Genomic DNA, 25,610 nt, shown 5'->3' with positions numbered 1-25,610 from the left:
CTTTACATTGCTACTGACAAGATTTGCTTGACGCACTATACTTTATTTAGCATATACAGTGCATAGGAGTAACGACTTAACTTTTTACATAAATTATCAATCTGACCTTTCCAATTCATGTTGCTGTTTAAAACCAATCCTAAAAATGTTGTGTTGTAGACTTCTACAAGTTGTTGCCCCTTATATTTGACATCTAAATCTTCCAGTTCGTTCTTCCTTTGTCTAAAATTCATTATTTTTGTTTTTTCAATATTTATTTTTAGATTGTTTTCATTAAGCCACTTTACAATACATTCCAAAGCATTACTCATTTCGAAATTAATATCAAAGTCATAATTATTCAAACTTGTACCAGTGAAAATAGCGGTGCTATCATCCGTAAAGAGAACCATTGGATATTTAGTAATTTTGGGAAGGTCATTTACTCATTTATATAGATAATAAAGAGCAGGGGCCCTAACATGCTTCCTTGCGGCACCCCATAAAAAGATTCTCTCAAATCCGACGAATATGTGACTTCTGTTTTTGTTTCATAACATAGCTTCGTTATTACTGTATACTGCTTCCTATCACTAATATATGACTCAATTAGGTTTAGTACGTTGCCTCTAATACCATATGTTCTTAGCTTATTTATTAAGATCTTGGGATGCACGCAGTCAAACGCTTTCGTCAAGTCCATATACATTGCTGTTACGGGTATTCGTTTGTCCATGCTAACTACAACTTTTGACACCAGTTCATATATCGCTTCGTCAATGGACCGATTTTTACGAAAGCCTTCTTGTTCTGAAGCAAGTAATCCTTTTGTTTCAAAATAGTTGTAAATATTTGAATAAATCACCTTCTCAAAAAATTTAGATATAATTGATAGCAAGGCTATTGGTCTATAATTTTTCCAAATCATTTTTGTCTCCGTTTTTGTATAGTGGGACTACTTTAGTTATTTTTAATTTATCAGGAAAAACTCCATTTACTATGCATAGATTCATTAAATGACTGATAACTGGTGCCACTATATGACCAACGCTTTTCAGAATCGTAGTATCAATGTCATCGTAGCCAGTGCTTCTCGTATTTTTTAATGAATTGATTATTCTAAGGATGTCAATTGAAATCACCGGCGGCATAAATAATGAATTTGATAAGTTATTAGAATGCATCTGTGGTTTAGTAGTAAATTTTGGACCACGAACGTTCGGGCTGTATTTTTGACCGAGCGTGAGCGAGGGTCTCCGTTTCAGCTTATACTTTGCATGTCCGGATGTTCTTCACTGCAGGACGCATTTGTTAAACGGATCTCGTGAAATTTGTGAGCATGTTTTTGTGGAAAGTGTTAAAAATGGTGGAAATTTGTCTAAAGGACTTAAGCGCCAGTGGCACTTATAACTATTGTGAGGTCGCTGCAATAATGACTCAACGAAGTTTTTTTTACCCCTATCGCAAAGTCTACAGCTCACGGAGCCACTAGTAATAAAAAATCACTTTTGTTTTTTGACATTTGTCATTTAATCATTTCAAAAACTTTGATGTAAGTTAATCTTTTGACACAAAAAGTTGCACAGTACTAAACTGTACATGTTTTATATTATATTTATATCGTAGCAGTTTCCGCAAAACCTCCAATACTTTTAATTAGCCATAGCATGAGTTTAGGTACATCCCAGTACTATTCCACGCGTTCAGCTGGTTTATTCCAAAACCATTTTATTACTCAAAGTATCCCAACGACTCAATACCGGTAATTAAACACATTTAACTATCCACTGGTAGTCATTATCTCCTAGAAATAAGGACTATCCATAGTCAACTAACTGAGTCAATGATGGCAGAAAACGCAGGCCTTTGGTCGACCTTATGCACTTGGTAATAGGGTTTACGAATGGACAATTAACTATGTGGACGTAACATGCTGGCCATTACGGGGATCGTAAAGCAGGTTTATTATGTGTCGGCACAAACAAACAGGGAATATTAGTATTATGAGTCGTTTGAAACGATCAATACGAGCGTAGTAAAGTGGTGTCCCAAAATAGGCACTACGATGACAGGATTTTGGAAATAATTATTTATTTTAAGGAGGCAAAGTTGTTGTTTGAGGAAAATACTAGGTACTTGTAAAACATTACAAATCATTCAAAATCAACATTAAGTTATAAGTTAATTCAACCAGCCAACTTGAGGAAACAACTCAAAACATACTTATCTTGTGGACAAAATGCAATGTTCTCTTTAGTTTTTGAAGTATCTAGGTACAAAGAGTGCCTTTACTTAGGAACAGGTGTACCTAGCGAAAATATTACTATTATGTTATTATGACTAAGGAAAGTTTGCTGTATACTACCAAAATTAAATTACAACGAATAACTACCTACTCATGGTATAATAATATACTCCGCCTGGTACTCCATTCCGAGATTCGCGTATGACCTAACTGACACGCGCCTACGTCATCATGCTGTTTACAGGTTCTCAAACTTTGAAATGTGGTAGAATTTTAACCAACGGTGAAAATTATTTTAACGGCATTAATTTTAAGTTATTCATGTAGAAACATAGTAAAATAAAACAAATCTAATGTATTAAATTAAACTTTATTTATCTATACAAGACAAACGTTTAAAAAACTAATTCACAGTTACACATTAATTACCAAGCTTACGACGTGAAAAGTTTGGAAAACACTGCGACTGCTGACACTGAGCGAGAAGGAAATAACAATTAACACGCGTTCGACAAGGATGACGGTCAGGGCATGAAGTTATCTAGATCCGAATTGTCAAATGTCCACAGCGCTATCCTGTGTTGCCAGTAGTATAAACAGAATTACCCGAAAGTCTGAAATTTCTTTCGTGAATCGGAAGATATTGCTAACGAGTAATTAAAAATGACGTGTTATTGTAAAATTTAAGCTAAAATACATATAAATGAAAATTATAAAATTATAAAGAAATATTTTAACTTATTAACCATAGGTATAATGTACCCATGTAACATGTTATGTTGAAATAAAGTGGCAATGTTATTGTGACGTAATCGCGTGTCACTCTGGGAATGGAAGACCATGTTTTATTAGACCATGTACCTACTTACAATTACAAAACATGTTACAATGTATATTACTCTGTATCTTTAGGTATTTAAATAAAAGTAAACAAACAATTTGTACATTTTCGGGTAGTTATAACATTTATTGGTTATAGTCAACCAAATACAAAAACGCCCGGATCTGTCACTGAACGACCAGGGGCCTAATTCGAGACGTACTTATCTGACATTTGAAATCCACTTCATATCCTCAGTTGATTGTATCGCATGTTCGTCGAATCGCATTCTATCGCAAACATGCGATCGAAAAAATAAGTAAGAAAAAATCAACTTTGTTTTATTACTACTATACGGTTTATTATAACTTTGAACTCGGGGTATGTCGGTTACGTCGGTTTGGTTTCGTTGTCACCTAACTGTGGATTGCTAATGTCAAATTTTGACAGGTGTGGATACTATCGCTAGACTTTTTTGTCCATGGGCTTGGGCACCATCTTGGAGTTTTTGACGTGCGAAAGGGTATTTTATAGCATAGAGTAAAGCTTTTTTTTTTAGTATATACGTTTACAGGAATTAATGACATCTTGTGAGCGATAGATGAACTAACGCGCTATTCACGGTGCGGCGGCGAGTAGTGGAACTATACGTGACAATTTCCATCAATCAAAAGGGGACTACACTGTTGATGGTCGATAAAGGCTATTATTAATTGAATTTTAACAGCACGAACGCCTTATTGACAAGCGTTCTTTTTGTTAAACCCACACCTATACGTCAAATAATGCTCGCTCCACACATTCACCTATGAACGCTCAAAAATGCTTATTCACGTTCATAAACCAAGTTGTACTTTAACCATATTTAGAAAAGTCCGTTTTTTTATTACTGGGTGGAATTAGGGATGAAAATCCCGGAAAAAATCAAATGCTTATCGATCATTTCACAAAATTTAGTTTTTCCGGTTTTTTTCCAGTTTAGGATGACTCATGTTAGACCGGGCTGTGGCCGGGCCGGAGCTTCCGGAGCTTCGTTTTCTATGCAAAGCGTTATGTCATCACCATGCAGGGCTCGGGAATGGCACGGTGCGGGCCCGGCCCGGTCTTGCTATGTGCAAAGCCCTGACCCCCCGGAGTTTCTTCACAATTTTCACTATGATATTGATGCATCAAGGTGATTTGTTTACAGTACCTATGTTTACAGATGGCCTACCGCAAAACGCGTTAATCGAAATTTCGTTGTCTGCCTCTCTGTCGATCGAATGGCCAAGAGTGATAGGCCCTGGGTTGTGCTATTATTATTAACACTAACTGTCCCTCGCCTTCACTACTGACATGGACCGATACGTCCGTGCATTACAGGTAATGCACAAATACAAATAGTTTGACGGTGCATGTCATGTAATGCACGGACGGTAACGCCCTCTACGCAGGGTTTTGCGTAATATTGGCTATTTCCTGCCTCAAACTACAGTGCGACAGAAACCAGTAGAAAATAAATGAGGGCGCCACTTTCTACGTTACTATCCCTTTTTTGACGTAAAATGCTTAAACATGGCAACAATTTAGTATTGAATATTTATAGTTCCAGTTTATTTAATTACTATTTTATGTCGCACTATACCCAAAGGCACTAACTACTGAAATAATACAATAGTACTCTTTGTATATATATTTTTTATAATAAACTGAACGGGCATTGGCTCTAGTCACACCTGATGGAAAGTGAAAACAGAGCCTAAGATGATGGAGCTTACCGGCTCAGTAAGTAATAGCCTATTCACTCTTGCTTTAAAGAGACCGAGGTCAAATTTCCCAGGAAACACAGATGACGGAAGCGCATTCCATTCCTTAATCGTCCTTACCAAAAAAGATGAGGCAAATCGTTTTGTGCGGACAAATGGAATATTAACAACGAACGGGTGCATTCGCTCCTCGCGCCTGGACGTCCGGAAAGGGAAAGCTGGGATCAGGTCGTGCAATTCTTTTGCGCACTCCCTAGAAACACCGATAGACATGTAACTCGTCGGCGATGATATGAACAAGACTTTGTAACTTTGATTTGACAGCCATCGCCAAAAAGTATATGAGCCCGGCGCTCTATCGAGTCCAGGGCTGCCAGCTGATACTTGGCGGAACCGTCCCATAGGTTGCAGCAGTATTCCATGCACGAAGGGACCTATGCTTGGTGCCGCCTCACCTTAAATATTAGGACATCAAGTTTCTTGGCAGCAGTCCTGGACTCAATAGTCGACCCGAAATTTAGGTTGGATTATTATTGTTCTAATACAAAGGCCGCAATGAGATCATAGAAATGATCATATATATGGAACCCTATTTGATAGCAATCCTACAATTATGATCATACACGCCAAATTTGTTAAAATTGTGTGTGGTACTATACAGCACGTCCACGGATGATTTTATTAATTCTTTTGCGGTACATATTCATGAAAAGAAATGTACTTTTATGTACTTATGTTTTTAAAAAATGTACTCGCACGGTTTTGGCATAGCGACATACAGGTCGTGGTCGTGCTGGGTAGATACTGCCTGGCACGACCACACTATATTTATGGTTAATTTAATGTCAAATGAATACAAAACAAATGTACTCAAATTGTACTATGTACAAGCACATCAAAATGTGACAGTCATACTGCAAAAATCGCTGTCATGATTAAAAATTTTCTTTTCATGAATATGTACCGCAAAAGAAATAATAAAATCATCCGTGGACGTGCTGTATAGTACCACACAAAATTGTTGTTATTACACCATCATCTGTAAATATGTAGTTAGTTAATAAATTTGTGCGTATGCCTACTAACATTCGTTGAAAGATTAAAATTAAAATGACGAAATTGATCCTTTGTTGGTCTTAAATCAATTTAATTTAATTTTTAATCATAGGGTAATTAAATAACAACAATTTTAACAAATATGGCGTGTATGATCATGATTGTAAAATTGCTTTCAAATAGGATCCCATATTATATTAATATGATCATTTATATGATAGTTTAATTAATTGCCTTGTATTTTTTAGAAATCATAATTGCCCCAATGAGGGTGCCATTGGACGGTCGACGCAGTCTTAACGAATAACATCTTATTGACATACATTCTTACATATCAAACGAGAAAGAATAAACATTTTTTTTAATAGGTAGGTAGGTAGGTAGGTAGATAGGTATATCTTTCTTTGACGTGGCTGCTATAGTCTTCAGGATTTGATTTGCCGTGTGATCATCGCTTTCCGGTTGCAACTTGATGCCATCGAGGAATGTCCATAGTATATATATGAAAAAAAAAATATAATACCATTCATTGTATGACAATACCTTCTACTACTAGAGGGCATTCCGGGAGTGGGCAGTCAACGTTAAAAAATGTTCAAACGCTGGAAAGTGCAGGGGTCAAAATGTCCATACGGAACCGGCTGTCTATGCAACTAGACGTAACTAGACGGAGCCCCGCTTCGCGGGGCTCCTATTTCTCGGCGGTTTGCCCTTCGGGCATCTGAAGCTACCTAACGAACCTAACCTACCTACTTTTTGCCACATAGACAGCCGGTTCCGTATGGACATTTTGACCCCTGCACTTTCCAGCATTTGAACATATTTCACGTTGACTGCCCACTTATTTTGGCAGTGATAATAATATATCCTTACAAAAATAGGTTAGGTGTCTAATTGTGTATCAATGATATTTTCAGTGGCTCATCTCTGTAGCTTACTGTTATATATATACTAGCTTTTGCCCGCGACTTCGTCAGCGTGGAATTATTAATTTAGGTAGGTAGCTATTATTTTATTCAATCAGTTAAAGGGTGATTTCTTGAATGAAAATAAACCTTTGTCGTTCCCCGGGAGTCAAACTATCTCTATTCTATGGTGTACTTTCGTTTGGGCCAAATACCTTTTGCCAAATTTCACTTCCCAACAAACTTATCGCAATAGTTTCATTTCCCAAAGGAACCTTTAGCAAAGTTACACTTCGCATATAATTTATTTGGTCAAATTATCACTTGGCATGATTTTACTTTGTCAAATGTTGTTAGGATAAAAAATTATTTAATTACGATTTTTATTGGCTAATATTATATTCCAAAAAAGCCGTTAAGTGGGTTAGGTTAGGTTTACAGAAACGAAATGCTACTAGAAAAGTGGGTTTGTTTAGGTTCGAACTGCGATCCTCACAGAACCGAACTGCTATCAGAGAAGTGGGTTAGGTTAGGCTAGAACTAAGACCCTTACAGAAACGAAATGCTACTAGAAAAGTGGGTGGTTTTACCTCCTTTTCTACATAGTGCACCATCTACAATAATCTTTCACCGGCCCCCATAGAAATCGGTATTTTTTTTCTTAAAAATTATAATGTTTATGGTTCAACTAATCACATCCGTAGGGGGAAGCGGGGCAGCTTGGTACACCTTTTTTTGAAATCGATTTTAGGCCTCAAAATGAACTTTAAACACTTTGATACATTACATGGGACACTTTGATACATCGTTTTGGGGTACTTTGGCACGTGAATCAAAGTGCCCCGTAAGTGTTTCAAACTGCCCCGCAGAGCACACTTTACAGATCAACTCAGTTAGCTGACCAGTAGTAAACTTTTTAAACATTACAAAACGTCTATTAAGTGCGGTGCTATTAGAACATACTACAGTTATGTCAAAAATGCATTTAATTCGGTCGACCGCGGTGCTCTGTTAGCAGAAGTAAAAAAAGAGCTACCAGAACTTTACAAATACATTTGGCAATGCTACGGAGCACCTTCAAAATTACTTTTTGGAAATGATATTATCTTGTCAAGTATGGGCTGCCAACAGGGAGATCCGCTTGGGCCTGCCATTTTTAGTTTGGTCATTCACCCCATCATCTCTAGTCTAAATTCAAAATTCAATTGTTGGTACTTAGATGACGGCTCCCTTGGCGGAGACGCACTAACCGTACTACAAGATATACAATCTATCATAGATAAATTTTCGAAAATCGGGCTTGCATTAAATTTCACTAAATGCGAAATTTTTATTCCAGATCACGTTCCATTGAATACAAAAATAGATATACTAACAAATTTTAACGCAGTTTTACCTAATATTTCCATTCATTCAAAAACATCCCTCACCCTTTTAGGCTCACCAATTTTTGACGAATCAATCGCACCCGTCATTAACTGTAAATTAAATTTATTCAATAATACATCAGACCTCCTATTTAAAATAAATCCCCATATGGCTCTTTTCCTCATTCGTTTTTGCTTATTTACACCCAAATTTATGTATTTACTCCGCAGTTGCCCAATTTGGAAATTTCCGTCCATCCTGTCTTCCATAGACTCCTCCCTTCAGGCAAGCCTTTCCAAAACACTGAACATTCATCTCGACAATAGTTCATGGACCCAAGCGGTTCTACCCATAAGGCTGGGTGGACTGGGCGTTCGCACTTCGGCCAGTTTGGCTCTACCCGCGTTCCTGTCCTCAGTATACGGCTCGCTATCTCTCGTCGGTATTATTTTAAACCTTCCTCAGATACCTGACGATGAGATAGCGAATCTAAGTGAGGCCAGGGAGGCCTGGTGTGAGTCGTGTCCGGGTGAGGACATCCCAGTCGCCCGTCACATTCAGCGGGCTTGGGACTCCCCTCCCTTAAAAGCAGCTCATACCACACTTCTTCAGGATAGTCCGGACGACTTCGAACGTGCCCGAATTCTAGCCGTATCAGCCCCCGAGTCGGGCTATTGGCTACGAGCACTCCCTTCCCGTCAAATAGGCACCGTTTTTGACCCAAGTAACTTGAGAATAGCTATATGCTTAAGGCTTGGGTCCAAAATATGTGTCCCTCACACTTGCGCCTGTGGCAAAAACGTCGATCAGCTGGGCCGACATGGCCTTTCATGCCCCAAAAGCGCCGGCCGCCTATTTCGCCACGGTACCATCAATGATTTGGTCCGTCGGTCGCTTGCCACCGCGTCTGTGCCTGCGATTCTCGAACCCGCGGGCATGGCGAGGGACGATGGCAGGCGCCCCGACGGGGCCACATTGGTGCCGTGGAAACTAGGTAGGGCCCTGGTGTGGGACGCAACGTGCGTAGATACCTTCGCACAGTCCCATATCCAGGCGACCCGCACCCAGGCCGGCGGCGCGGCTGACCAGGCCCAGGTTCTCAGGCGCCGCAAATATTCGTCCTTACTTAAGGACTACGAGTTTGCGGCGCTCGCGGTAGAGACACTGGGCCCTTGGTCAGCCGACATGCAGGCCTTTGTGAGGGCCCTGTCGGGGCGGCTGATTGACGCCACAGGGGACCCCAGAGCTGGCGCGTATTTCTCGCAACGAATCGCCCTGGCGGTTCAGCGAGGAAACGCCGCCAGCGTAATGGGTACCATGCCACAGGCGGACCTGCTAGAGGGGGTATTCTTTTTATAATTAGGTTTTTATTTTATAGGTAAGTTTCTTTTATTTTAGTTTTAATTTTAATTTCTTTGTAGTTTTAGTTTGTTTTAATAAGTTATTTTATATTCAATATGTTACATTCGTAAGTTAAAGTTAATTATGTTTGTCATGTTGGTATATAGTTATTTCGGCGTTTTTTTACACGAAGTAAAATAAAAAGTGCTGACAACCAGTTATTAAGCAGGTGCACTAAAACTACAAAAAATGAAATCAGTGTCAGTTTTTCACAAAAAGCTACTTTGGTTGTTTTAACTTTTCTTTGTCATTTTTTTTTCTCTTTGTACGTTCGCACTATTCAGTAAAAAAAAATTTCACAACAAAAAAACTGGCAGGGGCACTTAGATACACTAGAGGGGCACTTTGACATGTTCAAAACTGCCCCAATCTTTATTGTACCAAAGTACCCCAATGGTCAAATAAATGAAAAATAATTTATTAAAAATATACTATTAAAATAATAAGCTTACTCTATTACTGAATAAACGTACTAAGCGCTCATTATGATGTTCATCCGGTAAAGTCTAAAATTTCGCACCACAACTCGATAAAAAAATCATAATTTATTTACTATGCGACCGCGGAAACACGTTTTCACGCACTAAGCGGCAACGGCTGGCAGGAGAGATGTGCCGAAGCTGGTACCTCAATCACACATACAAAGCCACGTTTTAGTGTTGCAGAAGGTGAACATAAGTTTTTAGTTAAGGAATTAGTGTGGGTGTTCAAAACTGCCCCTTGTGCCTATCTGCCCCGCTTCCCCCTATGCGTAAAACATAACCAAAATGATAAAAATACCAAGGTCGGGATTAAGTATTTCAAATAAAACAAAAATAAAAATATCTATTGGTATGTAAACTGTATGCCATGCAATGTTATGCTTATTTGACTAAATAATACTTGGTAAAATGAAACTTGTCCAAGTAATTATTTGCTAAACAATAACTTGCCAAAAAAGACTATTGCTAACTGAAAAATTGCGATAAGTTGTTTTGCCAAACATTTTTTTGGGAAATGATAATTTGGGAAACATAGTTTGGGATGTGATACTTTGGGAAACGTTTTTGGCCCATTCGTTAGTAAACCCTATTCTATACCCAACTAAATCGTGCACCAGCGCCGGTACTACACCGCGCGGGCGGGACAGTTCCTATTGACAAAGTTTGTTGTGCAGTTGGTGTTAAGTCCCCATACAAAACACCACCCCTTTAAGGGATGATTTCTGAAATAAAAACTATCCTATGTCCTTCCTCGGGACTCAAACAATCTCTATACCAAATTTCAAATAAATCGGTTCAGCGGCTTAAGCGTGAAGAGGTAACAGACAGACAGACAGCCACACTTTCGCCTTTATAATATTAGTATGGATGGATATGCACTAGTTCAAGGACGTGTAAGGGCCATTTTATTTAAAGTTGTCCCATACACTTTCTTTTTCATATTTGGGATTTTTTATGTTATTTCTACTCAGAATCATGAGCTTTTTTTGATCCTAATAGGAGAAAAAAAGTGTCCCGAAATTCCCATAAAATTTTCGATCTTTACATTCCGTGACTGCCATACAAAGTCTATGAAAAACGGTACCGGAATGGAAATAAAAACCTTGGCACACTTTTTTTCTTCTATTAGGATAGAAAGAGCTCGTGATTCTGAGTAGAAATAACATAAAATTTCCCATATTAAAAAAAAAGTGTAGGGGACAACTTTAAATAAAATGACCCGTAAGCGATAAGATAGAGATTCCGTGTCGGTAAAAGAGATAGATAGGTATATTAATAGTTGATCGCTGGCTGTTCACATTGCACGAGGACTCTCTTTAAAGTACTATGCCTTATGGGAAACAGTCGAAGAGATAGCTCAGATCCGGAAACCGCTACCAACTTTTAGTATGTTGTTGCGCATGGTATTGGGTCTCCAAAACTGCCGGGAGACAGCGGCGCCGGCCATCTACTTCAGGCCTTCAGCGGAATGATATCATCAAAATGACTCCCGTCTCGTTGCGAATATTGCATATTGCACCCAAACTATGCATGGCACATACACGTGTGGGGTATTAAATGAAAGCTAATGAAATATTCTATACTTCATTTATACAGTGTGTACCAAAATATACAACAGTTTAAGAGCTATTTACAAAATAAACAAAATGAGGTAAAAAAATATTCGATTATTTGGATTTTATAACCAAACCAAAAGTCGGACGTTAAAGAAATGTACCACAACATTAAAGATGACATCTCAAGGCATACACTGATATCAAAAAAATCCAAATTTGACCAAATATGTGGAAATTATGAAATGAAATGTATTATAAGTCACCTAAACATTGTTTGCAGAAAAAAAATATGGTTTAAGAGCTATAAACACAGGAATACCATTTTTTATGAAAAAAGTAGGTGTATATCGATTTTATAGCTAAACCACAGAATAAATGTGTCGCTTAACTTCAAACTCGGGTAAATCCATTCGACCCTCTCAGCAAATATCTACCCTATTACCTTTTCTTAATACCAAAATCGCATAATCTGACAGATGGATTTACCCGAGTTTGAACTTAAGCGACTCAAATAATAGTACTATCGTACAGAAAGGAAACTTCCTACAAAACCGAAGTTTGACAGCGGTTCAGGGTCGAATCATGCTATCCCTTTCTAATATATGGCACTATCTCTTTCTGCTATTTAGGGTTGTCAAAATTCAAGTGATTATCTTATCTGTGGTCGTGCATGCAAAAGGAAGTCAAGTGGTGCCAACCCTAATAATTGCTCGGAGCAATGCTGAGCCGAGCGGAGCCGAGTTTGGCCGAAGTCAGGAGTTTCGCACCCCTGGCTAAACTAAAAACGTTAATAAAATGTTGCGTATAATATTAAAGAAACCAGTTATTCAACTATACATTACAATTTAAATTTTAAATTTCCGATAAAAACTGTGAAAGTTGTAGAAAAAAAACTAAAGCGCGCCAACATTTCTATTATTTTTGTATTTGTATTTGTACAATTCTATCTTAATGCGCTCTTATTATGCAAAGAATTGTTCTAATTATCGAGTATTAAATGAAAGGACATTACATAAAATACATGAAAACGACATTTTCGACTGGAATCTTAATTTATAAATTGAATTTGCTTGTTAAACAAGCAAACGAACTGTACCTTCCTCCTTTGATAGTTGGTTAAAATGTGGCTTTTGTCACCTGGGCTACAAACACGAATGAATTGACACCTCATTTATTAAATAAGTTCAGTAGTTTCATGTAAACAGTACATGCACGCATAGACAGCAAATTCTGCCGTAGTCGAGCAAAAGATTAAAATTAATTAGACCTTTATTATCATTGCCTGGCACTACAAATATAAACTATAAACTCTGTGCGGAAAGAGAAGAGTCGTGGAACATAAGGGAATCAATACATTCTATGAGTCGTCTCTCTCCGCACAGACTCTAAGAGAAATAAAAAGCAGTAGGTAGTACATAATTTTTCTAACATTGAAACCCTCAGGCCATAGAGTAACTGTTAGGGGCTTAGCGGGCGTCGCCTCTATGAGTTAGCAAGATGCCTTATGGAGGTTTCAAATGACCAGAGGGCTGACCTGTATGTATTTCAGAGGATCAGAGGGAAAATACTGCCAGCCTTCACAGCCTTGAAGCCCTTGCAACACTCAAGATTCCACTTTTCGAACTACTCGCTACGCTCGTAGTTAAAATTTGCTTCTATAAAAGGCTAATCGAGGCTGAATGAAGTAGATGGTCGGCGCCGCTGTTTCCCGGCAGTTTTCGAGACCCAATGCCATGCCCAACAACATACTAAAAGTTGGTAGCGGTTTCCGAATCTGAACTAAATTCCCATAAGGCAGTGCACTATTACACTCTTTACTCGCAGCGATAAAAGCTGTCAACGATAAAATCGCTCAGCGGTAGGTACTCGCGAAGCGATGTTCGCTTGGCGGTCGGAGAGACCATGCAACTAGAAAAAATAGTCGTATTGTTTTACCACATCTATATCGATATTACTAACGAACCTCTGTAACTCGAAAAAAAGAAACTGTATTTCTACGTTTCTATAATTACCTGCCTAATACGAATTTTTAATGCGTTTTTAAGACGAACAAAAACCTACAAGAACCTCTCTAAGTCGATGCCCTCTATAAGACGAAACCTCGTTAACACGAAGTTTTTGGCGTTTCCCTTGAGATCCGTGCTATCGAGGTTCCATTGTACTTCTATTCTGTGACTAAGGTTACAATACTTAATTCACGAAGGCTGATATTTCCTTGTAGACCTTATTAACCTTAAATACAGTGTTTAAAACGTCAAACTCGTATTCGACCACTCGCTTTATAGCCGGGCGACAAAACTATCAGAAGTAAGTACCAGAACTATACTCGCTTCTCGCTGCTCGCGCGCCAACTCATTTCTTATTTTGTAGCTCCAATCGCTTCTCGCTCATCGTTCTTGGTGAAACCAGTGCCAGTCCATTGAACCTTAAAAAATAATATATTATACTTACATTTATAACAGGAGGTACTATAAATATACCAATTATTTTACACTACTGAAAACTGCAACTAAAACGTTCGATATGTTTCGGAAATGTTTGGGCACAGTCATTTATAAGGTCAAACATGCCTCCCATCACCCATCCAATTAAATGAAATGTTCCGTATGGTGTATGTATAACTGTATACAGGTGTATAAAGACGGGCCAATAACAACTGCTTTGTAGGTATCTATTGTTTTATTTTTGAAGATTCTCTACCTAAACCTACGTAAAATTGACACCAACTACGCCATTTTTGGTACTAGCATCCCGCCCCGGCTCCGCACGGGTTACACAATACCTTAACAAATTATACACCTAAATCTTCCTCAAGAATCACTCCGTTGATAGGTGAAAACCGCATGAAAATTCGATCCGTAGTTTTTGGGTCTATCGCGAACAGACACACAAACAGACGCGGCGGGGGACTTTGTTTTATAAGGTGGAGTGATTATATACTCGCTGTGGCCAAGGCTTTGCCCGTGTGGAATTTGGTCAATGTCTCTTCCTTCGTCTCTCCCCACCCGGGAGGATATAAATAATAAATAATTAAAAGCCTAAGCCCAAACACCTATTAAATACTTGTCATGGACAAGTTCCCTACACACACAATTAGGTTGCTTTGTTTCATCACAGAGTTCCTATGGCCACCTGCTGTCTCCATCATCAGATCAGTTCGACAGTACCATAATATTATTGTATTGTCATCAGAACTACATACAGCTGCCAATTTTCATGACGCTACGATCCTTGGAAGATGGTTAAATTAGTTACCTTAGATTCCATTACATAGTTAGTTACATACAGGTCTACCTAATAAAAGCTTTTTAAAAAAAATACTATCATCATTCAGGCCTTTAACATCTTGACAGATGATTTATGCAGCGTCTGTAAGCGAGGAACAACGTCTCTCGTGGCTGTATAAGCCAATGCGGGACCGGCATTTGCGACCGCATTTGTGGCAGTTGAAGCTGGGAGCCATGTCGGCATCATCAGGTGGATTGTGCCTCTTTACGCGTTTTCGGGAAATGTTTCATGAAACCATGCTTTGTCGTGGAAAAAATATACTATAAGTACCTGTATATAAAAGATTTGAAAATCTTTGGACATACCTACTGTACAGTAAATAATAATCGTATTTACTTTATTCCTCTTCAACTCGATACCTCCACCCTTTCCCGAGATAAAGGGTCTTGACATACAGACGGACGGACGGACAGACGGACGGATGGACAGACGGAAAGAAAGATAGACACACAGACGGACGGACTCACAGACGGACAGACGGACAGACGGACAGACGGACGGACGGAAAACGAATTGATCCTTAAAGAGTCCCGTTTTTTCCTTTTGAGGTACCGGACCCTAAAAAATTACTTCTGCTTATCATAGCACTCTTCCTTTGGACATACTGTATACCTAGTAAATAATAATACTCGTATTTACTTTATTCCTCTTCAACTCGATACCTCCACCCGTTCCCGAGATCAAGGGTCTTGACAGACGGACGGACGGACGGACGGACGGACGGATACACGGATAGACGGACGGATAGACCCACCGACAGGCGGACGGACAACGAAGTGATACCTAAAGGGTCCCGTTTTTTCATATCTGTAGTTAATGCAAATGCTCTATTTGTCAAAGTAAATAAAATCTCTTCACACGATCAGGGTTTTGGGGGACAAAAACATGGAAATAACTTGGGTGCGCATGTTTCGGATAGATAACGAAATCCTAAAATACAGGCGGATAACACAAACAACCTACACGATATACCAAATACCTTAATTACTTAAGCAAATACCTTAATTAGTACATTTTATGTTGTTATGTTACTCTTGCGTAGGTATTTATTCATACTTTAGTAGATTTCTATAAATAAGATCACTATTTTTTCTCTTGACATGTTTATTTTACTATTCGAAAAACATGACAGCGTCAAATATTTAAAAGTCGAAAAAAGTATATAATTACGTAAAAAGGCTTAAGATAATTAAGAAAAAACCGGACAAGTGCGAGTCGGACTCGCCCACCGAGGGTTCCGTACTTTTTAGTATTTCTTGTTATAGCGGCAACAGAAATACATCATCTGTGAAAATTTCAACTGCCTAGCTATCACGGTTCATGAGATACAGCCTGGTGACAGACGGGCGGACGGACGGACAGCGGAGTCTTAGTAAAGGGTCCCGTTTTTACCCTTTGGGTACGGAACCCTAAAAAAAGTAAAACCGACTTCAAGCCTTCATCAGCAGTTCCACTTTATCAAATGGCACTTTGTAACTGTAAATGCTTAGTTATTTAGTTGATGAAAATACAAAACTCGCTGTATGTATGCTTATAAGATTTGAGGAGTTCCCTCAATCCCTCATGGAACCTATCATCAGACTAAACCTTGATAAAAATGTTCTTTATAAATCTTACGGGCTTAGTAAACTTAACCAAGAGTACAAATCGCCAAAGTGAACTATGCATCGTTAAAGAGTTCCGTTTTAATCATCGTCAGCAGTTCCATTTCGTTAATTGTCACTTTAACTGATATAAATAAAAACTGAATGTAAATACCTACTTGCTTTATTGATGAAAACACAAAAAACGCTATATGTATGCCTATAAGATTCGAAGAGTTCCGTGGATTCCTCATGGATCCCATCATCAGAACTGGGATAAAAACGGGACCAACTTGGAACTATGTATATACTTCCAAACTAAAAACTAATTTTCCAAATCGGTTCACCACCACCAACCGGTTGAACTTGTAACCTAAGTAGAGGTTTACAAAATTAAATATACTTAAGGTCACTGTGGGCAAGACCGGCATACTTTTTTTTCACTTTGGAGTGATCTAGTACCGTTAATTATTAACCTACATTAACGCTTGTAATCGCATACGATGAAGAATTTAATAACTAGTAGTTCGCCCCGAACTGAGAACTCGCGGTTAACCAAAAATTATATAGCGATTGACTTTGTTGCACCTACTTAGGTACTCGTATAGTGACATAAAATAATAGAAAATAAATGAGGGCGCCAGTTTCTACGTAACTGTCACATTTTTGACGTAAAATGCTTACACATGGCAACAATTTAGTATGGACATTTTTGAGTTCCATTTTATTTAATTTCTACTATTTTATGTCGCACTATAGGCGGCAACTGACAGATTTAAGCAAAGAGTAGTATGTATAATATAGTTGGTCAAGCAGATCTTGTCAGTAGAAAAAGGCGGCAAATTTGAAAAATGTAGGCGCGATGGGATATCGTCCGATACAAAATTTGAATTTCACGCCTTTTTCCACTGACAAGATTTGCTTGACCATCTATATATAGAACAAAATTTGAAAAATGTAGGCGCGAAGGGATATCGTCTGATACAAAATTTGAATTTCACGCCTTTTTCTACTGACAAGATTTGCTTGACCATCTATATACAGGGTGACCTTAGCCATTGGACAAACCCTGATATCCCACGTAGGGTTACTTCGCAGAAATGCTCTAACGGTTATTATTATTTTAATTAAAAAAAAAAAATTATCATACAAAAGTTATTAACAATAATCGACAACAAAAAGAAACATACTGTATTAATCATTGGCAGTGCTTTTGGCATTTTTTTTGAAAATGTGCGACAATGATGACATTTGTCAAAAGTCAGAATCTTATTAATGTCATAAATAAAAAAGATAATCAAAACGGTCCAAGAAGGTTTTATACTATTTATTACCTCAGGAGCTATTGACACAGAGGTTGCTCCAAAGTAAAAAAATTGTAATTTGTTAATTTATTCGTAACCGCTACACCGATTGTTATGATACTTTGTATACTGGTTCTAAATACCCTGATGCATATGTACATTTCGGCTTTGTCCAATGGCTAGGGACACCCTGTATAGGACAAAGAGAACTTCTAGTGGAACTTTTTTGCATCAATTTTGAAGCGCCATCTGTAATTCTTAACCAGAAACATCAACGTCAATATCAGGGGTGAAGGGGCATAAATAGCGTCTAAGGACCTATGTTGCGAACGTAAAAAACTTCGACTTTGAAGAAAGGCTTCAGGATATTTATTAATACACGAAAACAGATTAGGTACTTTTAACTTGACTGTTGATGTAAATAAAGTACCTATCATACACGGCTGGAATAACACACAATTGACCACAAAACACAATTGAACGCAGCACAGGTTGTGAATCTACCCGCCCTGATTTTTTCTGAATTTTCTGATAATAAAGTTCTCAGCAACTGTGATGGCGTATGAAAACTTTGTTTCTTTTAACATTGTAAAACTGAAAGTATTTTTATTTATATGAATTATGTCGTAGTACAGACTATAAATACGGTGTTATAATATTTTGAGTTTTATTCGACAAAGTTGTTTTTTTGTGACAATTGCCTCCATGGCAAGTATGGCAACGCGATAAATAATCTGTTCTATCAGATGTTTATTTGTTTGTTTCATGCCCTGGATACAAGACTTTTAAGACGTTCTGACGAAATAAAGTGAAGCCATATTAACAAAAAAAAGTTTAGCGTTAAGTAATATAGATGGCGCTATTTTTTCGAATAAAGGGCTTTGTATACGGCTGTCCCTCCCCTGGACTTAAGTCACCACCATAGAGATAATAAAAACTTTTTACAAAAAAAAGCAAACCGACTTCAAAAAGGATGAAATAAAATATTATCCTTTTTGAAGTCTATGCGTTACCAACTGATATGTTTGAAGTCGGTGCCAAGCCAAATTTTGAAGCATACCATGATTTTGGTGCGATTCGATAAGGATGTACCTACGTTGGATTGCCTTACACGACGACAATGAACATACTTTCTGTAGGTACAGTCGACGTTAAAAATATGTTTACACTTTTCGCCTTATAACAAAGGAGTAAGGTGCAAAAGTGTAAACATATCTTTGACGTCGATTGTATCTAAGAACACACCTCAGAACACACGATCAAACCTTCTTGGCGCAGTCTGTACCATGTTTGTCGGCACATTAGTGGAAATCCAATGCATTTTTTTTCCGTCGTATTTTTTAAAGAGCATTTCTTACTAATGCTCGAACAGTCTATAGCACGCAAGTGTGAGATTGGGACTGAGTAATTTCCCGTCCCTTATCCAGAGGACTACATTTCAAAATATAAAACAATTCAAGAAATTTACCTTCTTGCCAAATTTCACCTAAAGCGGTTCAGTTGTTTAGCCATGAAAAGGCGACAAAGAGGCAGACAGAATTACTTACACATTTGTAATAGTTATTAGTACAGTTCTAATGGGATTTATAGCCATAAAGCTGATTATTTTTGACTGGTATTGTTACTACTTGGCTTGGCACCGACTTCAAACATATCAGTTGGTAACGCATAGACTTCAAAAAGGATAATATTTTATTTCATCCTTTTTGAAGTCGGTTTGCTTTTTTTTGTAAAAAGTTTTTATTTTTCCATTTTTAGTTTTAACGCATTGTTAAGAGCGCGACGCATGAATGAAAAACAAGATCATGTTTAACACTAAATTCGTGTACCTATTTCTTTAATAAATATGTAATCAGGAATTTTCTCGAGTCCGTCTGGGAAATTATAATTCCTGTCACTACTACACTAAATCCATCCTCCGCCCCGCCACTGACCCAATCCCTCAACGCCCCAATCACTCAATCTCACAGCGCATCAACCCCTGATCCAGGAACCCCTCGACCCTGAACCAGAAATTTTCTCGAGTCCGTCTAGGAAATTATAATTCCTGTCAACTAAATCCATCCGCCCGCCCCGCCACTGACCCAATCCCTCAGCCCCCCGATCACTCAACCTCACAGCACATCAACCCCTGATCCAGGAACCCCTCGATCCTGAACCAGCAACCCTTCAACCGCCATTCCCCGACCCCTTAATCCCTGACCCCTTAACTCCTAACCCTAATCCCCGATCAGTAGCCTTACCAGCTTACCACGAGTTTGACATTGATATATTCGCTAGCATGTTTGTAACTTGCTTCCTATGCATCTCGCTCGTACTAACCTTAGTGTGAGCGAGATGCATAAAAAGTTACATTTAGATGCATCTTGTTAGGGAATAACGACTTGTTAGCGAATGTGTCAATGTCAAACTCGTGGTAAGGCTACAGTTGCAGTACATCAAATTGGTGGTTTTCGGAAGCAAATGCTCGAGTTACTTTAGAAAACCCCGAAATCACTTAACACGTGCCTTTAAAAATTGAGGAGTTCCCTCAATTCCTCATGGATTCCATCATCAGACCAGAACCAAAAATAATACGGAAACACCTTGGAGGTAACTTCTTCCAAACAAAAAAAGAATTACTCAAATCGGATCACAGGTGCCGGAGTAATCGCTGAACATACTTACATTTAAAGAAATCATCATCATTATCATCAAAATAATCATCATCATCAGGTCTACTTCATCAAATTGGTGGTTTTCGGGAGAAAATGCTCGAGTTGCTTAAGAAGACGCCCAAAACACCATGCATGTGCCTTTAAAAATTGAGGAGTTCCCTCAATTCCTCATGGATCCCATCATCAGAACAGAACCAAATTAAAATGGGACCAACTCGGAGGTAGCTCCTTTCAAACAAAAAAATAATTACTCAAATCGGACTACGGATGTCGGAGTAATCGGTGAACGTACATAGAAAAAAAAAAATAGCCACAACCGAATACAGAACCTCCTCCTTCTATGAAATTGAAGTCGGTTAAAAATAAACTGTATCTGTGCTAACCTGAAACATTTCCTGTCAAATGTCAAATACTTATGTTTATTTTATTTTTATCTTGCTAATTATTCCAAAATGGTAAATTTAAAAACGATATTATAAAAGTGTAAACCAAGCACTTTCATTTGATACCAAACTCGACCATGTTTCTTGCAATTAAAATTACCAGAATAGCAAGACCTCTTACAAACAGCTTTTTGGCCTTCTAAGCTCTTCTAGCTCAATAACCCCTTGATCGGGCCTGCTCATAATTTAATGACTAAAATATAATGCCCTCGACTACACGTTTACCTAATTTCATTTAAATTAGAACAAATTTACTTAAGTTATTGAGTATCAAACTATCTTCTGCCAGTTCAGCTTAAAAACATCGAAATGCCAGGACGTGCCCCTAGCCAGCCGCGTGTTCAAAGTCGAATGTAAGTACTTCGCTTCGCTCGCTCGTTCGATTAATAGTTTAGCTTTAGTGACAGATCATTTCAAACACAAATTAAGCAAAAACAATAGTTTTTTTTTTAATTTGGCGAGTAGACGGACTTCCCGTGCAGTTTAAGGGAAGTCCGTCTAGTAATGATATCAGCCAATCTATGGGTGCGTATATTATGTTCGTAGTCAAATTCCTAAAAGGAACGAATCAAGACAATGAAAAGTGTACTTTAAACTTGTTAATATGGGGTGTAGATTAGAAATAAACACCATTTTTCTAATACAAAGGCAAGTCGCCCATATACTACGAAAATGGGGTGGTAAACCTTTTTTGGCAAATAATTACACGTAGGTAATTATTTTTTTGATTTCCGAAATAAAGGATCAATAGTCATTTAAACTGAATTTCAATCGTTTCTTTTAATTTACTGAGATCAAAATTTAATAAAGTACCTAACACCATGCAAAAAGGATTCAGGCATCAACTCGTCACACCAAAATTTTGTTATAACCTGTCACACCGCCAAAAGCGAAATTATTTGTTTCAATTCTTCACAAGTAAATTGAGTTCTCAAAAAAAAGTCACATCATCAGCATCATCACAAAAGCGTCAGCGTCAGTCATTAAGTCACATCATAGTTTTGTAGCTATTGGTCACACGGCAAATCTGTTCCTATTCGTCATCCCGTCAAACAGTTCTAACTGGTCACAAGCAGGACTGAAAGGCCGTCGTGCGCAGTGATCGATTCTAACCTATGCCTAACCAGGCCTATGTTTCAACCCTCCCCAATTTATCGATATCGATAAAATACGCAAGCATGTAGCATACTACACTATTTAAGTCTGTTACAGGGCTCGGAAACCGTTCTCAACGCTCAAACCGGTTTCGTTCATTTGCCCGGGAACGAAATGGATTTCGTTTCCGTTTGCGGTTACCGGTTAAAGAACTGTTCTTTTGAAATAACGGTTTACACCAATTACGCTCTCTTGAGGAACGAAATAAACCGGTTAAATTGAAAACGTCGCAGCAAGATAAAATGAGTATTATTATTTGTAACCGGCAGAATATCAGTGCTTTCCTCGAAAAAGCGAAGCGTATCGCTGCGTAGGAATCCTTTTGCGTCCTGCAGTACGCTGTGTGTGCCGAAATATGTGTTTTTTGTTTATTGTTTTTTTATTACTTTTCTACTTATTAATTAATTAGTGCATGTTTGTTACATGTTTTTCCTGTTTGTTAATAAATAATAGTTTCAGATGTTTTATTTTATAATTTTATTTAATAATTTTTTTTATAGCAGCTTTAGAATGATTATAGAAGAAGGTATTATTAATTATTTTTATTATTGATTAAAATCAACCAATTATTTATTTATACAAGAAAACTAATCAGTTTCATATTTGCCACCATCAATTAGCCCATCTGCTTGAAAATTAAAAAAAAAACCGGCCAAGTGCGAGTCAGACTCGCGTTGCAAGGGTTCCGTTCGTACATTAGAAATGTAACATTACACAATTTTTAACAATGTATTTTTTATGTGAAACGTGAGTGAAAAACCCGTAGGGTCGGATCAAAAACGAAGTAATTAAGTCCGACTCACGCTGGACTGCACATTTCTAATAGATTTTCCTGTCATCTAATAGGTAAAGAACTAAGGTAAGTACCCCTATTAACGAGGGGGTTAAGCAAGTATTCCAAAAAGAGCCAAAAATTAAGCATAAACCGGCGGTGTATGAACCAAGACATATTTTTTTATGTTAGTTTGTTAATTAAAGTTTATATTATTTTAGTTTCTGGCCTTGTTTTAGAAACTTATAAAGGAAAAAATAATTATCAAAACTAACATGTCGGAATCGCCTATTACCGTGGTAATGGACCACTGTGACCCAAATACCGCGGATGTGGGTTCCTTTTTACGAGGGTGGATAACCCGTCACATTTTTAGTTCCATAATTATGATAAATAATATTTATTTGACAATAATGGATAAAAAATGGTATAGGTATTCAGTACAGTACGCTTTTCATATTATAAGACTTAATTAATAAATTTAATTAAAAATAGTTGGTTCCTTTAACGCTAATAACATCGTGGGTTACCTACCCTTTACGAGCAAGTGTGATGCTGTCGAAATTCTTGTTTAATTGATTACCTATCTACGTTAAATAAATCGGTACTTAATTATTTCAACCGGACATGGAGGGCAAGTTGCGCCAAAAAGTTTAAGCTATCACAATTATATTCTACACAATATAAATATACAAGATCTGTGTAAGTTAATGTTAATGCTGTATGTTTGTGTGTCTATTTTGTTATTAAAATAACATAAAATTTATTTTTCTACTCCAGCACTTCTATATAATACTACCTATATGATTCCTTTGTCTATAAGATCACAATAGCCAAGTGTTGTATAAAAAAATGCTAACTTCTAGGCAAAAATCTAAAAACCAATATTTACTTTGACTTTATTTATAATTACATATATCCTTTTATGTTTGCTGCCTTTGAAACAATATTGTGTGCAACGGTACCTACATTAAAATTTTGGGTCTGTATTAGGTTCTCATACAGCTTATTACCGAGTGATGTCTTTTCTAACCATCGTTAAACGGTTCAATTCAAATAATTTAAAAACGCATTTACGACTAATAAAACCGGCCAAGTGCGAGTCGGACTCGCGTTCCAAGGGTTCCGTATATTACACAATTTTTAACAATCAGTGCCGGATTAAGATATTTTGATGCCCTAAGCATTTCTAGGTGCCCCCTCTCCCTAGGGTCATCAAGATTACATTGATTTTTTGGTAAATTGAGAGAAGTTCATTGCCGCATTACAGCTGAGAATGGAAATCAGTCACATCATTTTATCACGAAAATTGACAGTGCCGCAGCAGTAATGTTGCAACAGAGTACCTAATGCTGTTGCAGTCGCCACCCGAATGTCACCTTTATCATAGCGTAGAAAGTAATAGAAACGCGAGCGAAGCGAGCGCGGAAATTTTTCGATATAAAAACGCAATATGATAGACAGTTGTACATTTTTACTTTTAGTATGGAAATCAGTCACATCATTTTATCACGGAAGTTGACAGTACTGCAGCAGTAACGTTGCAACAGAGTAATGTTGCTGCAGTCGCCACCCGAATGTCACCTTTATCATATATCCTTATAAAGTAATTGAAAACGCGAGCGAAGGGAGCGCGAAAATTTTTCGATATAAAAACGCAATTTTAATTTTAGTCCCAACCAGGCGCGAATCCAGGATTTCATACAGAGAAGGGATGGGACAGTTTTCTATCAGCCTAGCTTCACATAGGGCTCGATATTTAAGGGTCTCAGCGAGGTTGTTTTCATGCATAAAATATGCAAGAAAGCAGAGAGCTTGGAATTGAATTGGCGAAGTGTGAGAAAGGCAGTAGGCCCAGTTGCGAAAGAGGAAAGCTTGGATTTGGATCCACGCCCAAGTGTAATTAAGGCAGAAGATCAACTTTGCCGTAAGGCAGAAGGCCTCGCATAAGACCTAACGCCGAACCGCAAAAGAGTGGGTTGAAATCGAATCTATGCATGTAATCACGACTCTTCTACTGCTACCGATTGTTTCCCAAAGAATTACGCGCCATTATTTTTGCAAATTAGCTTTTGGACAGCTAAAAAAATCGTGTGGTAAAAACGATGTGTCTGTCCCTAATTTTAAAATTTGTTCACCTTTTTCAACCTGGCATTTTGGTGCCCTCCCTGAACGTGGTGCCGTAAGCACGTGCTTGTTTTGCTTATTGGTTACAAAGTCTTTATTAATTCAACCATTAAAGTCGACGAGTACAAAAAACTTTAAGCTAGCTCTCAATTTAACATTTTTTTTAAACATTATTTTTAATTTGACCTTACAATTACTCGTAAGTAGGTAAGACCGTTAAATATTTAAAATGATTATCTTATCAGAAAATTATCACCAATTACTCTAAGAAAACTACTACTCTAAGTAATCCGGCACTGTTAACAATGTATTTTTTATGTGAAACGTGAGTGAAATCTCTTTAAAAAATCCGTAGGGGTCGGATTAAAAACTGTAATTAAGTCCGACTCACGCTTGACTGTACATTTCTAATAGGTTTTCCTGTCATCTATAGGTATAGATCTATTTTATGTATTTTTTTCAAAATGTTAGACCTAGTAGTTTCGGAGATAAGGGGGGGGGAATGGTCATTTTTTGCCTATTTTCTTGAATAACTTCTAAACTGTTGATTCGAAAATTATAAAAAAAAAATATTTGAAATCCTTACAATAAGCTCTTTCATTTGATATGTAACATGATATAGTTTGAAAAATTTTTTTTTTCATTTTTTCATTTACCCCTTAAAAGTGGCCCCCATGTTTAAAATTCATTTGTTTACGTTACATGTCCGTATTCGGGTCACAAA

The 25,610-nt window shown here is 37.7% G+C and overlaps 1 protein-coding gene and 1 long non-coding RNA gene across 3 annotated transcripts in view; one reads left to right on the top strand and one right to left on the bottom strand.

The window, feature by feature from the left end:
• LOC134806122 (synaptic vesicle glycoprotein 2C-like) overlaps positions 1-25,610 on the top strand; it is a 76,604-nt gene that overhangs the window by 22,388 nt on the left and 28,606 nt on the right. The gene's annotated exons all lie outside the window — the stretch shown is intronic.
• Positions 4,704-15,989, bottom strand: LOC134806129 (uncharacterized). Its single transcript, XR_010146465.1, has 4 exons — positions 15,846-15,989; positions 13,873-13,982; positions 6,177-6,313; positions 4,704-5,042 (listed from the first exon to the last, which is right to left on the bottom strand). It is a non-coding gene; the product is annotated as an uncharacterized LOC134806129 (long non-coding RNA).

The sequence above is a fragment of the Cydia splendana genome, chromosome 2, assembly GCF_910591565.1.
Source record: "Cydia splendana chromosome 2, ilCydSple1.2, whole genome shotgun sequence".
In the NCBI taxonomy this organism is placed as follows: Eukaryota; Metazoa; Arthropoda; class Insecta; order Lepidoptera; family Tortricidae; genus Cydia; species Cydia splendana.
This window is presented reverse-complemented; position numbering and strand designations above follow the sequence as displayed.